Raw genomic sequence first — 14,183 nt, 5'->3', positions numbered from 1 at the left:
CTCCTTCCAAGTTTCAATTATGGGTAGAGGTAAACACTTAGAAGGAGAACACCTCGTTTGAAATATCTGCCCCGAATGGCACACAATTTGCTGCTGCGAGTACCGCCTCTTTCCCCACAACTTTTTTTCTCCCGCACTTTCGAGCTAAGAGGTGGAAGGGAGTAAGAGGATAGGAGGCAAGACGCCGAGGTGGGTTGAGTTTCTCGGGGAGCCAAGAATAATGACCGCGTAACGGCTGCCTCGGAAATCTGGCCCCTCCATTAACAGCACGCGCACTGCGGCCCTCACTTTGCCATTATGAAACCCAAGCTCCGGCGCCTAAACGGGAAGTTCGCTTCTTCAACGCGCGCGTCTGACTCCATCCGCCTGGAGCGCAGGCATGCTACCGCTACCTCCACTCGCTCGCATTCCATGGGCAGTTCAGCGGGAGTAAAACATATGGAATAAAAAGAAACGGCCACCCCGTGATGGCGCTGTGAAACCTGCACACCTGTCTAGTGGCAGGAATTGTTGCTAAATAACTGTTTTGAACGTCTTTCTTTCTGTTTGATATAGCAACAATTCTTCCGATGCCTATTTTAAAATAAACTAACACCGCATGCACGAGGTATGTATTTACCGTATTGCCTCGGATGTACTTAAGTTTTCTTTCGTCTTGCTGAAAAAAGTCGGAGTATGGGGCTTGCATCCAGATTTAGTTGTTCTTACATTTTTGGCTCTAAAAACTTCTCGTTAAATAGTACTTTTAACTTATGGTAGGGCGGCTGAATCGACGGACAAACAGACAGACAGACATGGCCATAGGATAAAAGTTTCGCGTTTCAGGAGCCCAAGAAACACTATCGTCTCTAAATGTCCCACTCTGGAAAAGACGCCTCGTTACCACCTGTCCCCACGAGTCATTGAAGCCACTGACATCGGTGAAGGTATGAGGCTCTGGGAGATGATCCTTCTTAAAGCGGCCGTAAACAAAAAATACAAGAATGGTTTATTCAAAGGACTGCTTCCGCCCGAAAACAATGTTGACAATCTTATTTCAAACGTTAAACAAATTGTTAGGGTAATATTGCAGAAAACATACGAAACAGTGGCTACTTCCACTAACTTTATGGTGATGTAGTTATGGGGTTACATAATCGTTTGTGCAATTGGCAGCGACCGACTTAAGCCACCGCCAAGAAACAGGACTCAGCTATTGTTGATTGATTGATTGTAGGGTTTAACGCGCCGACGCAACGCAGGCGATGAGGCGCAATGTAGTTTGACCACCTGGGGATCTTTAACGTGCCACGAGATCTGGTACACACGGGCGTTTTAGCTTTTCGCCTCCATCAGAAAAGCGGCCGCCGGGGACATGAATCGAACCCGCGACCTCGTGCTCAGCAGCCCGACGCCTTAGCCACTGAGCCACCATGGCGGGTCGACTCAGCTATTGTAGCCAGGGGTCTAGTACGGTATGATCGTATCATTTGAATGTTAACGTGTAGTTAATACACTGATAGCGATGTTTCTAGCGCTATACCACAACGCACTACGCACACTAGCGAAAAAGTGAGCTTTTTAAATTGCTTCCGGTTTTTCGGTTACGTAATGATCTTTCGTTTAGGGAATGGAGCTGAGTGAGTTAGGAAAGGCTAGTTGTTTCCAATTGGCCAAAGTTGTATTTTGTCTTCCTGGACACTTTACACTGGTGAAACTGGAGTCTACACGGGAGGTTCATTCGTTATCTGGGGCAGCGAAAAGCGTGTCCCCGGGACCAGGGGGGCAACTTCCGTGTCGGTCATGCAGCCCCTATGCTAGTTATTTTTCGCACAGCGGGATTTCCGGTTCCGCGCATTGAGCCTTCTAACAGTATTTCTCAAAGTGTGAAGCAACAAGTGGCGTGGCTCGTAGCACAGGCTTTCAAGCTTCGGCCAGGAACGGGGGCACTGCCATACAGATTTCGTAATCCTACTACGTCAGACGATGGAGCAACGGGTTTTATTTAGGGGAGGACTTCCACATGGTCTTGTATTTTATTTATTTATTTATTTATTTATTTATTTATTTATTTATTTATTTATTTATTTATTTAGAATACTACGATCGTCCAGAGGGAATTGTTATAGGAGATGCGGAAAAAGTTTTCAGTCCAGAAACGGAATCATAAATCTCGTACTAAACAAAAGTATACAAAAATTATATGAACAGAAGCATTTAAAATGTTGCAGCAAAGAGCATTGTACGAGCACCTGTGTCCAATGCTGAAGAGGCTATTGGGCATGGCCACGAAACGCAAGTGCGAACGTGGATTCAAGTCTGTGTGGTCGTACAATGACAGGATATATGCGAGGCAATATGAAAACTCAGATTCCGCTGTGATCGGTGACGAACATGACCTCGCAAAGATATCCCCAAAGTAGATTGACGACTCTCAGCCCAGTAGAAGCCCTCTCCCACCCAAGAATGCGCTATCACGAACTCGCCCTTCCCGAATCTGTCCACACCCAGCAATCATCGAGATACTCTATAACTCGACGATTACTGCGCGTTCCGCGCTGAACAAACAAGATAGCATTGCGCAGTTCCTGAGCTAGTTTTCAATTGAATTTAAAATTATGAAGTTTACCGAAACATGGTATCGTAACGACTGCGCAATGTTGCACCTTGACGGTTACAAACACTTCTCCTTTAATCGCCAAACCGTCGAGGTGGTGGTGTAGCAGTTTATTTAGAAGCCTGCCGTCACTTCGAACTTCTATCTGATTTCTGTGAATCTACCTGTGACTATAAGATACTAACACTTAGAAGCCACCAAGAAATTGTTTCTGTAGTGTATCGCCCTCCCGATGGAAATATTGCTCGCTGTATGGCTTTTTTGGGAACTTTGTTAAATTACATTTGTTTAAACCATTTTATGTACATTTTCAAGGGAGGCTTCAATATAAATGTTCTCGACAACAGCCCCACTGTACACGATTTTACAACCTGTATAGAATAAAGTGGATTTGTGAATCTAATAACTTCCCCCACCCGCATTACTACCTCAACGTCATCGGCTCTCGACCGTTTAATTACTAATCTACACACGGTTTCTGACGCTGGAAAAATTGCGTCACACATCAGTGACCACTGTCCAGTTTTTATGCTTTACTCTGATGGAGTAAATTGAGATCGTTGTACCGACACTGTTACCAGACAGTTTGTTTCCCGTCAGGCTTTAGAGCGCTTTAAAATCGCCATTAGCTCTCATGACTGGTTTGTTGTTATGAATCAGGAAAATGCGAATGATGCATACTCCTTATTTATAGAAAAATTGACGCAGATATACCTCGCATATTTCCCCTTTAGAACTTTCACAACATGAAAAAAAACAACAAGAAAGCCATTGGTTACACGGTTTCACTTAGAAACGATAAAAAGAAAAATCGCCGTATTCGAAAATTCTTACGCAGACGAATACTCGAAACTCTTAAAGAATTCAAAAGGCTTAGAAACCGACTCAATGCTCAACTCAAACGTGCTAAAATGGTTTACTATCAAGAATTCTTTTTTTAATATCCGGGAACAACGCCCCCATGTAGTATGAAAAATTTTGGGGCGTCAAAACAGAAGTAACGCACAAGGCGATATAATACATAATGGAGATCTGCTATCCGGTAAAGCGTTTGCACACCACTCCAATCTGCATTTTGTTTCAAATAACCCTCGTAACCAAAATCTCTCCCTGCCAGAAATACTATGCCCTAGTCCTGCTGGTAGCTTATTTCTTGATCCCACAAACGAAACAGAGGTCTGCCGAACTTTCAAGTGCCTGAAAAATAGCAAGGCTCTTGACATTATTAACTTACAAATAGCACCGATAAAGCACGTTATAGAGCACATTGCCGCCCCTCTTCCTCACATTTTAAATCTAATTCTTGAACAAGGCGAATATCCAACAGCGATGAAGAAGTCCCGAGCATCAAGGGGGAGACAGAAATATACCATCTAACTATCGGCCTATATGAGTTGTTCCTATTTTTTTTTCAAAGGCTTACAAAAAGTTGTTTTTTTTCGAGAATAACAAAGTTTCTAGATAAAAAGGCCATTTTAACTGACGCCCAGTTCAATTACCGCAAAGGCAAGTCGACCGAAAATTCTATGCTTCTGCTCAAAGAAACAATACTGCAAAACATCAAAAAAAACTTTCCTACGTTGGGTTTATTTATAGATTTCAGCAAAATTGATCACAAAATTCTTCATCACAAGCTGGCTCACTATGGTATTCGTGGCGCTCCTTTATCGTTGCTACAAATATATTTGCACGGAAAAACACAGTGTGTTTGTATAGGCAGTGACAGGTAAACTCATTTACCGGTTCCATGTGGCGTACCACAAGGCAGCGTCTTAGGGCCCGTGCTTTATAACATATATATCAATGACATCATTACAATCAACAAAATTGTGAAGTTTAATATATATGCTGACGGTAGCTCTCTATTGCTCTCAGGACCTGACCTAGACGCTCTAATTAAAAATTGTAATGACATTCTTCATAAGCTCCATAGATGGCGAAACTCTAATCACATCAGGATCAACCCATCAAAAACAAAAGTAATTTTTTTTGTGTGCAAAAAATAAGCCGCGTAAAACCCTAATTTTATTACGTATGAAGGGCAGTACGTTGCAATTGTTGAATCACATAAAGTTTTGGTTGTGAATTTTTTGTCAAATCTCACCTGGGACTCTCACATTTCAATCCTCTGTAAAATACTTTCCTCTGCAACCGGAGCGTTGTCATTACTTCGGTCATTCCTTCCTCTTCAAGTGAAAGGTAACGTACATCATGCTCTGTTGCTTCGCATCTAGATTATTGCACCTTAGTTTAGTCAACAACTTCTCAGGCAAATCTCGTCCGGATGGCTAAAGACGCCGCCTGGGTCTAAAGACTCCTGGCTACCGCCTAAAAGAGGGAAAAGGACCGAGAAGGATCTCCAACCTCTTCCTTTTCCCACCGGGCACACAATAAAGTTGTTCTCTCTCTCTCTCAGGCAAATCTGACAAACGTTGTCATGTTGTACAAAACTATTGTCGCGAAGCCGAGGTCTCTTGATGTTGTTCGTTCGGTTTTTGCGTTTTGTGCCCGCAGCCAGGGCTCTTCCTCCAAAGTGTTGTGTGTAAAAGAGCGGCGGCCTGCACCAGGCAGGGCTCACGTCAGATACTCTGCCGCCCGTCGTCGTGCCCTCCCGCCGGGAGCCCTTCGCCCGCCAGCTATGTCCCGCTAAGTACCCTTAATCTTTGACTGTCTTTCTCATCTATGTAATAAGTGTAATTGTCTCAAGTTTGTATGTGCTAAATGTCACCAATGTCATCAGTAAAGTAAACAAGTTAACCTTAAACCCCTCTTCAACGTTTCGACTTCTTCACTGCAATCTTCATGCTAGAGTAGCGGCAGTATGTAACCAAAATACTACGTTACACTATTATCCGCACATTGCAAACATTCCATATTTGTTCCCAACACAAAATTTATTTCGCACATTTATTGCTATTACTGCTGATAAAATGTGCTGTTTCCGCTTACTACGTTTATACTATTTCTCATCTGGCATATCGCGGGATTTTGTAACTACTGTGGCATCCCTAAAACAACACACTCATCCTCTACACACACGAAGCACAGATTTATGGATGATACCGCGCTTTCGAACAAAATATAAATTACAAATGCTTCAGTATAATCTTCATTCATTTTAAATACAACCCACCACGGGGGCTCAGTGGCTAATGCTTTGCGCTGCTGAGCACGAAGACGCGGGTTCGATTCCCTGGCGCGGTGCCCGCTTTTCAGATACAGGCAAAAAGCAGAAACGCCCGTGCGTACCCGATTTCGGCACACGTTAAAGATCCCCAGTTGGTCAAAATTAACCCGGAGCCCTCCACTACGGCGCGCCTCATCGCCTGCGTTGCGCCGGCGCGTTAAAACCTACAATCAATCAATCAATCAATCAATCAATCAATCAATCAATCAATCAATCAATCAATCAATCAATCAATCAATCAATCAATCAATCAATCACTCAAACAATCAATCGATCAATCGATCAATCAATCAATCGTTTTAAATACATACAGGTGCGCTGATAATTTCCCACTTAGGAGTCTGCGCGAATGCTTTGTGAACTTGGAGGACTCCATTTGTTGAGACCTGTGCTATCCTGTTTGTACAAATAGATCGTGTGCATGTTTACACGTGTAAAATTGGCATTGCTGTCAACAAGTTTCGTATTGTCCCTTTAAGGGAGGAAGGGGGCGGTAAACCACAGTGCGGAAACCTCCAACGGTGTGTTGGAACTGGTCCATACCACTAAGAACTGGTTGGACGTGGTATTCCGTACAGTTTGAATAGTGGCCGTTGAAGGAGTCGTAACTAGTCACAATTTCAAGACCGATAGCGCTTGACTACATGTTCTTTTCTTTACTTGTTTACGTGTGTATTCACGTCGCCATTGAAGGGACCATTGACGCAGCTTTCCGCGTGTGACGTAGCCTCTATGACGCAGCTTGGACTTAAGGCTGTTGCGCCGCTTTTGGCAGGTTCTATGAAATGCTGCAGCCAATCAGTACTGCTGGCTCTGGAGCATCCGCCCGAGGTTTCGGCGGTTCGGGAGGTGTCTATGCAAATGACACTCCGGCACGGCGTATCTTAGTAGGGACAAATGTCGATTGTCGCAATCCGTCACACGAGGTCAGCTGAGTTTGTTGATATAGCGCTTCGCTTATGAGATATGAATAACGATGAAAAGCACGGGGCGTTTTCTTAAAGCGGGAAGACCTATGCAGGCGACCGCGGCAAGCATCTGCCTGCATGGTGGCCAAGAAGCGCGCGTACATTCGCGCACAATAAAGCTGCTAAAACTTGCCCCTGGCCGCTACAGCAGGACTAGTGCTAAAAAGTCGGAACAAATGCATGAAAGGAGGTGATAGCGCGGTAAACGATAGCGCTGAGGATTGTCGGGAGCGAGGCTTCTTAAAGCGCCAACCAAAATAATCTGGGGTTTATCCGCGACTTGTCCTCGGAGAGGCCTGTTCGCTGCGATGGCGCCGCATGCACGAAACGCCAGTGGGCTACAAGTCGCTGGTAGAAATCTTCAAGTGTTGCCGTCAGCGGGCATGTTCTGTTTGGCGCCCCCGTATCTGGCCTTCAAACGCTCGTTTCCCATATTGTATGACTCACGTGTCACCGCTAGCTAGCGCGGCCGACGCCACAAAGTGCCGCGTAGGGGGAGCATGGGCGTCAGCTGCTAAAAAAAGCGTGACCCACCGCCTAGGCTAGTCAATGGCTGCGCGTACCCCCGAGCGCAAGGGCCCTGGCAAGTGTCTGTAGGTTGTACAGCCCCGAGCTTATGAGTTCGTATCCTCCAGAGCGCTTTGAGGCGCGCCGAAAGGGCGAAATCTCCACGCCTTACTGCCTTCTCAACTATATATAGGGTCTGTTTAACGTAAACACGAAAGCTGTGTGCTAAGACTCTTTATTACCTTGTTTACAGGTGAATCTTCGACGCCTCTATCAGCCTCTCTCTTTTTTTTGCTACTCCTTTCCTCGCACTTGTACTACGGGCGTTTGTTTATGGCACCCTTTCCGGTGTTTCCCACTGAGGCCGAACGTACGGGAGCGTGTGGAAAACACTTGGCAGGAGCAACTGTTTACCGAGAACGCGCCTGCCTATCTGCAGCCCCTTTGTGTTACTTCTTTCGAGTCAGCTCGCACCTTCCTGCGGGCTGCCTCCCTCACTTCTTCGTACGCAGTCGGCGAGCAAACGACCTTCTACTTTCTGTTTACTCCTGGGAGGGCTGCAGGTTATATGTTTGTCTCTGTGTCACAAGTGCACGTACAGAGATAAGTGGTGCAAGCATAAACACACCCATCTATTTTTCTGTGTGGAAAGCAAAATAAACGCCTTAAGTCTCTAAACACATGCAGGAAATAATTAGTTATGAATGATTTGTAATTGACGATAAAAATTGGTTGGTTGGTTTTGATTTATTGATTTATTATTAATTAATTAATTAATCAATCAATCAATTAATTAATAATTGATTAATTAATTGATTTGTTGATTGATTGATTGATTGATTGTGTGGTTTAACACGCCGACGCAAGGCAGGCGATGAGGCGCGCCGTAGTGGAGGGCTCCGTATTAAGTTTGACCACCGGCGGATGTTTAACATTCCCCGAAATGTCGAACATACGGGCGTTTTTGCTTATCGCCTCCATCAAAAAAGCGTTCGCCGCGCCAGGGAATCTAATCCACGCCCTCGTGCGCGATTAGTTAGTTGGGATTAGGTAGAAGATGCGGTGAAGCAATGTGAATAAAATGAATTACAGTTGAAGAGAAAAATAAATACCACGAAATAATGATTCTTGCTACTGATTATTGACGTGGGACTAACGTTACCTAAGGTTGGATTGAGATTAACAAGATGGTTTCAGAAAAAAATGATTTCATGCAAAAATTGTAGTATAAGGCGGCCTTAAGGTGAATGATGGTGAGGTTGTGGTAGAATAAAATGGATTAAGGATGTAAAAGGGGAATCAAGAAGCACAAAGGATGATAAAATAGCTTGGCTCGGTGGCCGCGTGACCGTGAACGCGTGAGCCTGTCAGAATAGTACGCCAGGCTTTCCACTTCAAAGTAAGTAAACCGGCTTAAGCGACCTGAGGAGGACACAGAGCAGGAGGAATAACATTTATTTTTTTCAGAGAAAAGAGGAGGCAGAAGGAGAGTGAGTGGCGGCCTCAGTTCAGGCCGCCTTCAGGCCTGCGCCTGGGAGATCAGGTACTGCTGATTCCGAGCGTTGAGCTGGACCGCCTACGCGACCACTGGTCCAATGTGGGTGATGGGCTCCGGTTGAAATGTTTGACACACTCCAACACGAGGCGATAGGTGGTGCTTGGTACATTCACATTGCGCAGCTGTAGGAAGAAACGGTGGGTGAGATGTAGAATGGTCATGTGGAGAGGTAGGCCTGAACTTGGTGCCGAATGAGTGAGTTTGGTGGGTTAAGGAATGGGTGAGGAGGAAGGCAGACGAGGTATTCCTGGCGATAATGGCATATGGTGTCTGTGCTTGTTTTTTGAACTCACTCCCTGCCGGTTGTCATTGGAGGTGTTCCGTCTACTTCCGGTGGGAATGGCCTGTGTTAAATAATAGCGCGGTAGGCGGCGTGAGCCGCCTTCTTCCCGGCGAGGGAGGCGTGGCCAAGTGTCCAATGTGATTGGTTGGTACAGCTTAGCAGGTTGTAGAAGCGTGGGTTCTGCAGATATCTTCGTCCTCGCGGGTAATGCCGGTACGCGTTTTGTGAGCCACTGGACGGGTGATATTGATCACGACATTATGAAGTACTCCTAAACCAACCTTGAGCGGACGAACTTTTTCCGTGATCCAGAAGCTAGGAGGGCCCCATGCAACATCGGGGGACATTATTTTTTATGGGGATAACTGGATGGTGCGAAGAGAGGTGTCTCGTCTCGTGCTGGGATTCTTGCCGTCCTCAGGACTAAGTGAGGTGTAGTGACATTGTGTCTCTCTGTTCTAATAGTACTGAGTTGTGGTGACACTGCACGTCTCTAATATAATATTGGGGACGATTAGGCGGAGCAGTTGCCGGCAGTTACGCAAGGCTAAGTCTGCCTCATTCAACAATACCTACAACTACTATTACTACTAGTATTACTACTACTACTAATACTACTAATACTACTACTACTACTACTACTACTACTACTACTACTACTACTAGTACCAGTGGTGACTAATAATATCATTTCTCTTGAAAGGGGCTGGGAGGGCGATGGCTGTCTTTTTTGCGGCATCACTATGGGGTCTTGCGACTGTTGCAAATGTGATGGTTGTTCTTCTAAATCCACCACAACTGGCGTGTGAGCCGGTCAATTTGGATTTTATGTGACGTCTCTGTAATAAACATTAAAGTCATTGGCGAATTTCTTCCGTAACTACCTTGTTCTTGATTGTATAATCCCTTTAATGTATTCTGGACACATGTGTCTTCGAAAGTGGGCGACTGTGATGTTGGTGCGTATATTCGGGTATTTGCGTAAGTGGGTGGGATAGTCAAGGGAAGGGGTTGCCCAGGTTTTCCTGAACAGTCCGATTTATTAGAGTCAGAAACAGTCGATTCAGTTGGCTTGATCGCTGAGCAGCGAAAATTTTACGGAATACGTTATGAAGCCTGAGCAGAAAGAGACCGTCGTTCTAACATTGGCGGGAAAGCGGGAAGTCCCAGGACGAGTTTATACGATCTCCGAATTAAGGCACTTTTACAGTACTTATACATTATTCGTTTGGGTGTAGTTGTGGTAGTAGTAGACCCACCGAGAAAATAATTTTGTCTCGACAATAATATGTTTATTAGAGAGAAGCTGTTTGCATCTAGCTCTATATGTATCTCCCACATGCTTTCGCAATGTAAGTATCATTGGATGCTTGCGTCTGTATGGCGGGAAAAATGCATTGGGGCAAGGCCAACTTTGTCGCCAATAACTATTTTTTTCTAACTATGCCCTAAACAATATTTGGCATTTGGGCACTGAGGTGATTTTCGAGTTTCGGGCACCGAGTTTCGTTTACCTGTCATAACTCGGTAGTTCACACCGAGTTCGTCCACGAGAGGGGTGTGGTCACGGCAAGCCGCTGTAACTTCCATTTTACCAGAACTAAGTCGCAAAAACGTTATGTCACAAAGAGCCCCTAAAACCAGTCTATGATTGCGAAAGGTTTTATTCCCTTTTTATAATTAGGTATTCCTCTGTGAAGCTGCAAATACTGCGGAACTACCATCGGCTGCCAATGCGTGTATTTGTACATGAAGGAAATATCTGTATGCTACGATAAAAGTCTAGTCCATCAAAGATACAGTAATATAATTAACTTATAGGTATGTTATACCTCAAATGACACAGAATCATGTTCTTTTGAAAAAATACTGTTCGGAAGCCATTTTCCGAGCATGCACGCTGAATTTCGGGGCCATCCGCTCCTCAGAAAGCCGCATTTGAAAGCGAAAGCTATCTTTATGGGACGGTTCACGTCCGTTCGAAAAACTAATGCATTTCCCCATACACCGGTTGGTCAACTGAATGGCTATGATAAGACCTCTGTACACACGGCGCGTGCGTGAAACGGGGCATCCAGTTGGTCAAAACGGTTACTTGAAAATGGCGAATAAGGAGCGGTTCTAGATAAGACAACACCCGCATCGATCATGACTAAGGAGTACCATAGTATACTTTATTGCATAAATCCCGTGTCGGCATGCATTTAAATCGTTCGTAGATGCGTTTATTTGTGCGCGAAAATTCGTCGCATCGGTTTGCGTTTTGGGCCTTTGATCGATTGGACGCACGTTCAGCGAAGGTTGCGCGCAATTTAAGCCAAAATCGTGGCGCGCTTTTGACGCAGTTTTGATGCGAGAAAGATTTCGCGCTGCTCCCGGGTTTGTTTAAAAATTTATGGTCAATTTGTTTTTTCGCACGGGGGGGCACGAGCCTTCCCCCTCCATTAAGGAATGCTCTAATGTCTCGAGCTTTCGTACAACCGAAAGTTCATAACCCAGGGTACAAAGAACTTTTTTTTTCACATGTTTCCTCTGGTAGTGTTAAAATGGGCGGTTTAAGAATTTTTTTTTTTTGCATTCGGAGACACACACATGCGTTTGAGCACCAGTCTTTGCCGTTCAAAACATTTATGTACAGCCATTTTTTGGTCAAAAGGCTAATAGAAGGTGATAGGAAAAATAAATGTTTTTTTTTCTTTTTTCGTGTTATTCCTTGTGCAGAACATCCATGTTCTGGGAGGCCCTATGCAGTTGATCCGTTAGCCTGGATTACCCATGCTCAATGAATAAATTATTTGTTGTACTTTTGATTACCCTTTGCTGGGTACAGCATATTAGGTTAACTTCATCTAAAGCTGCCTCTTTGGCTTCCATCTTGCCTTGTGGATGGGCCCTTCGAGTTCAAACCGGGAAGCTAGATGGAGAACGCATCAGATGGATAATGCATCAGTAGAAAAATGCAGCATGCACCTATTTAGTTTATTCTGTGTTGCGCACTTACCTGAAAGATAGGCATTTTAAATTGACATTGACAGTTCAAAGCTACAGCAGCACGTGCGTCTCTTTATGGAAGCAAGTCACTATTACAAGATAAAAGAGGATGTCTTTACGGGGCAATATTAACACAGCGAGGAGACAGGGGGCAGTTTCGAACAGAATTGAGTGTACCGCAAATCATTGAACGCCGAATGCACCCACTAAACTCTCGTGAAATCCGGAAGAATACTCGTAGCATCTTGATTCCTTACTTAGACTCCCTGCATTGAGCACGGCAAGAAAAAATGGGCGAAACTTGCACTAAGTCGCGACAAGCTGGAAGCGCAGCGAAGCTGGAGGATTTCTTTCTACGCAAGCACTGATGGACACACCTCCACGCATTGCATTAGGTTCGGAATTGTTTATTTACATGTTCCAGCGTCGCTTTTCACTGCGGTAGTGGTAGTCTTCGTCACATCCATCCGCATTATCATCTTCCTCAACCGTGACACGCGGGCCCCGATCGTATTGTCCACAGGCTTTCACATTTCTCCCAAAGTGGAACGCTTCAGCACTCGCTACAACCGGAGGCAACAGGCTTCTCCAACTTGGCGTCTGTAGCTCGAGCTGTCTTGTGCTTCCTTCTTGAGGCGCGAACGCACGTGAACTATTTTATGTGTATTTTTGCGGGCGTCAAGCGCAAGTCGGGACGACGCCAGGCGCTCCTTTTAAAACGCTCCGCTGTTAAGGATATAGAGACCCCAGCATTTGCTTTAGTTGTGATTGATCACCCAAAACTGTTGAGGGAAAAAGCAAGACTTGAAGACGAAGCTCTGCGATCAACTTTAGAAATATTGCTGCCATTTCGACAGCCTCCACCTGGAAGCTGCACTTTCAAGTCGATCGTGAATGAACTCGGACTTCAATGGATTCCCGATGAACCTTTTGGCATTGGCTGAGGTGGTCTATCCCACTACCGGTGACGCCCTGCAAACGGCTATCATATTTCCCGTGAAGACGTACACGCGCTAGACGAACGCTCAAATATTTGAGCGTTCGCTTAGCACGTTTCGGTGTGGGGAGAATGGGACTTCTTTCCAATATGTCCGACAACAGTCTGTGTGGACTGGGTATGCTTTCAGTGCATGAACAAACAATTGAAGTTTACAAGAAAAGAGCGTCTGCAGAGATAACCAGTTTGCAATATGTGCGCTTGTTCATACATGTAGGACTTACTCATCAGTGACAGCAGGAATCGGTGTGCACAAACAGAATGCAGATTTAACACGAATGTGTTTTATGCCCGGGTACATGAAGGTCTCACCGACGTCATATCCGCCACTTAGATGACATCGCCAGAAAAACTTCGATTAACGCGGGTGCGCCGGGATTCGAACCATGAACTCTTTTGCCGCAACAGGAGGTACGACACGCGCTCCCGACTGCGCTATGAACGGACACGTAAACAGGACGACAAACGCGACTTATATCCTTGCCATGAGATCTAAAAGAGGCGAAGTGAAGTAGTGCATCATGACGGTAATTGGCGGCGACAGTTGGTGCCTCGAGCCAGCACCTATGTGTACGGGGCACGCGCAGCGTAACCTGCGAAGAAGCCTGTAAGGCAACGACCGCGCAGTAACATCGAGGCCGGCTTGCGAATGTCGCGCTCGTGACACGCTCCGCTGCTCCTTTCGCTGTAGTGGACCACGTGTTCACGAAACGATTCGCTGAGAACCCCTTTGGTTTCGTTCGCACGGGCGGCTTGCGAGCGCCTGTGGTTTCAGTCGGATTCACTCAATGCTCCGGCGCGTGCAATCCAGTGTCTAACGTTGAGCCGTATAACCGTGCCATACCGACGAAATATAAATAGCGATGTGCAGTTCATATCGATGCGCAATAAACATTCAACTGCTCCTGTGAAAGCACATTTCACCTTCGTGATCAACCGGTTCTCATGGAAGAGGGATTAACCACATTTATAAGCGACCCCAAACCATCCACCGCCGGCGGCGGCGGCGGCGTCGGCGTCCGCAGTGCTCCTCTATATTTAAATAAGAAACAGCATCCGGCGCCAGGTTTCGATCTGAGGACTTTGCGGCCGCAGC

The 14,183-nt window shown here is 45.6% G+C and overlaps 1 protein-coding gene across 1 annotated transcript in view; it reads left to right on the top strand.

Moving 5' to 3' along the window:
• Window positions 1–10,423: 10,423 nt before the first annotated feature.
• The window catches only part of LOC144141231 (flavin-containing monooxygenase 5-like), a 38,995-nt gene continuing 35,235 nt past the window's right edge, over window positions 10,424–14,183 (top strand). Inside the window, exon 1 of the mRNA XM_077672789.1 lies at window positions 10,424–10,451. The gene's annotated coding sequence lies outside the window, so the exon portion shown is untranslated. The remainder of the gene's footprint in view (window positions 10,452–14,183) is intronic.

The sequence above is a fragment of the Haemaphysalis longicornis genome, unplaced genomic scaffold (assembly GCF_048455015.1).
Source record: "Haemaphysalis longicornis isolate Haplotype H1 unplaced genomic scaffold, Haemaphysalis longicornis Haplotype H1 scaffold_6, whole genome shotgun sequence".
NCBI classification, from domain to species: Eukaryota; Metazoa; Arthropoda; class Arachnida; order Ixodida; family Ixodidae; genus Haemaphysalis; species Haemaphysalis longicornis.
The sequence above is the reverse complement of the archived record's forward strand: the minus strand, read 5'-3'. Positions and strand labels throughout refer to the sequence as shown.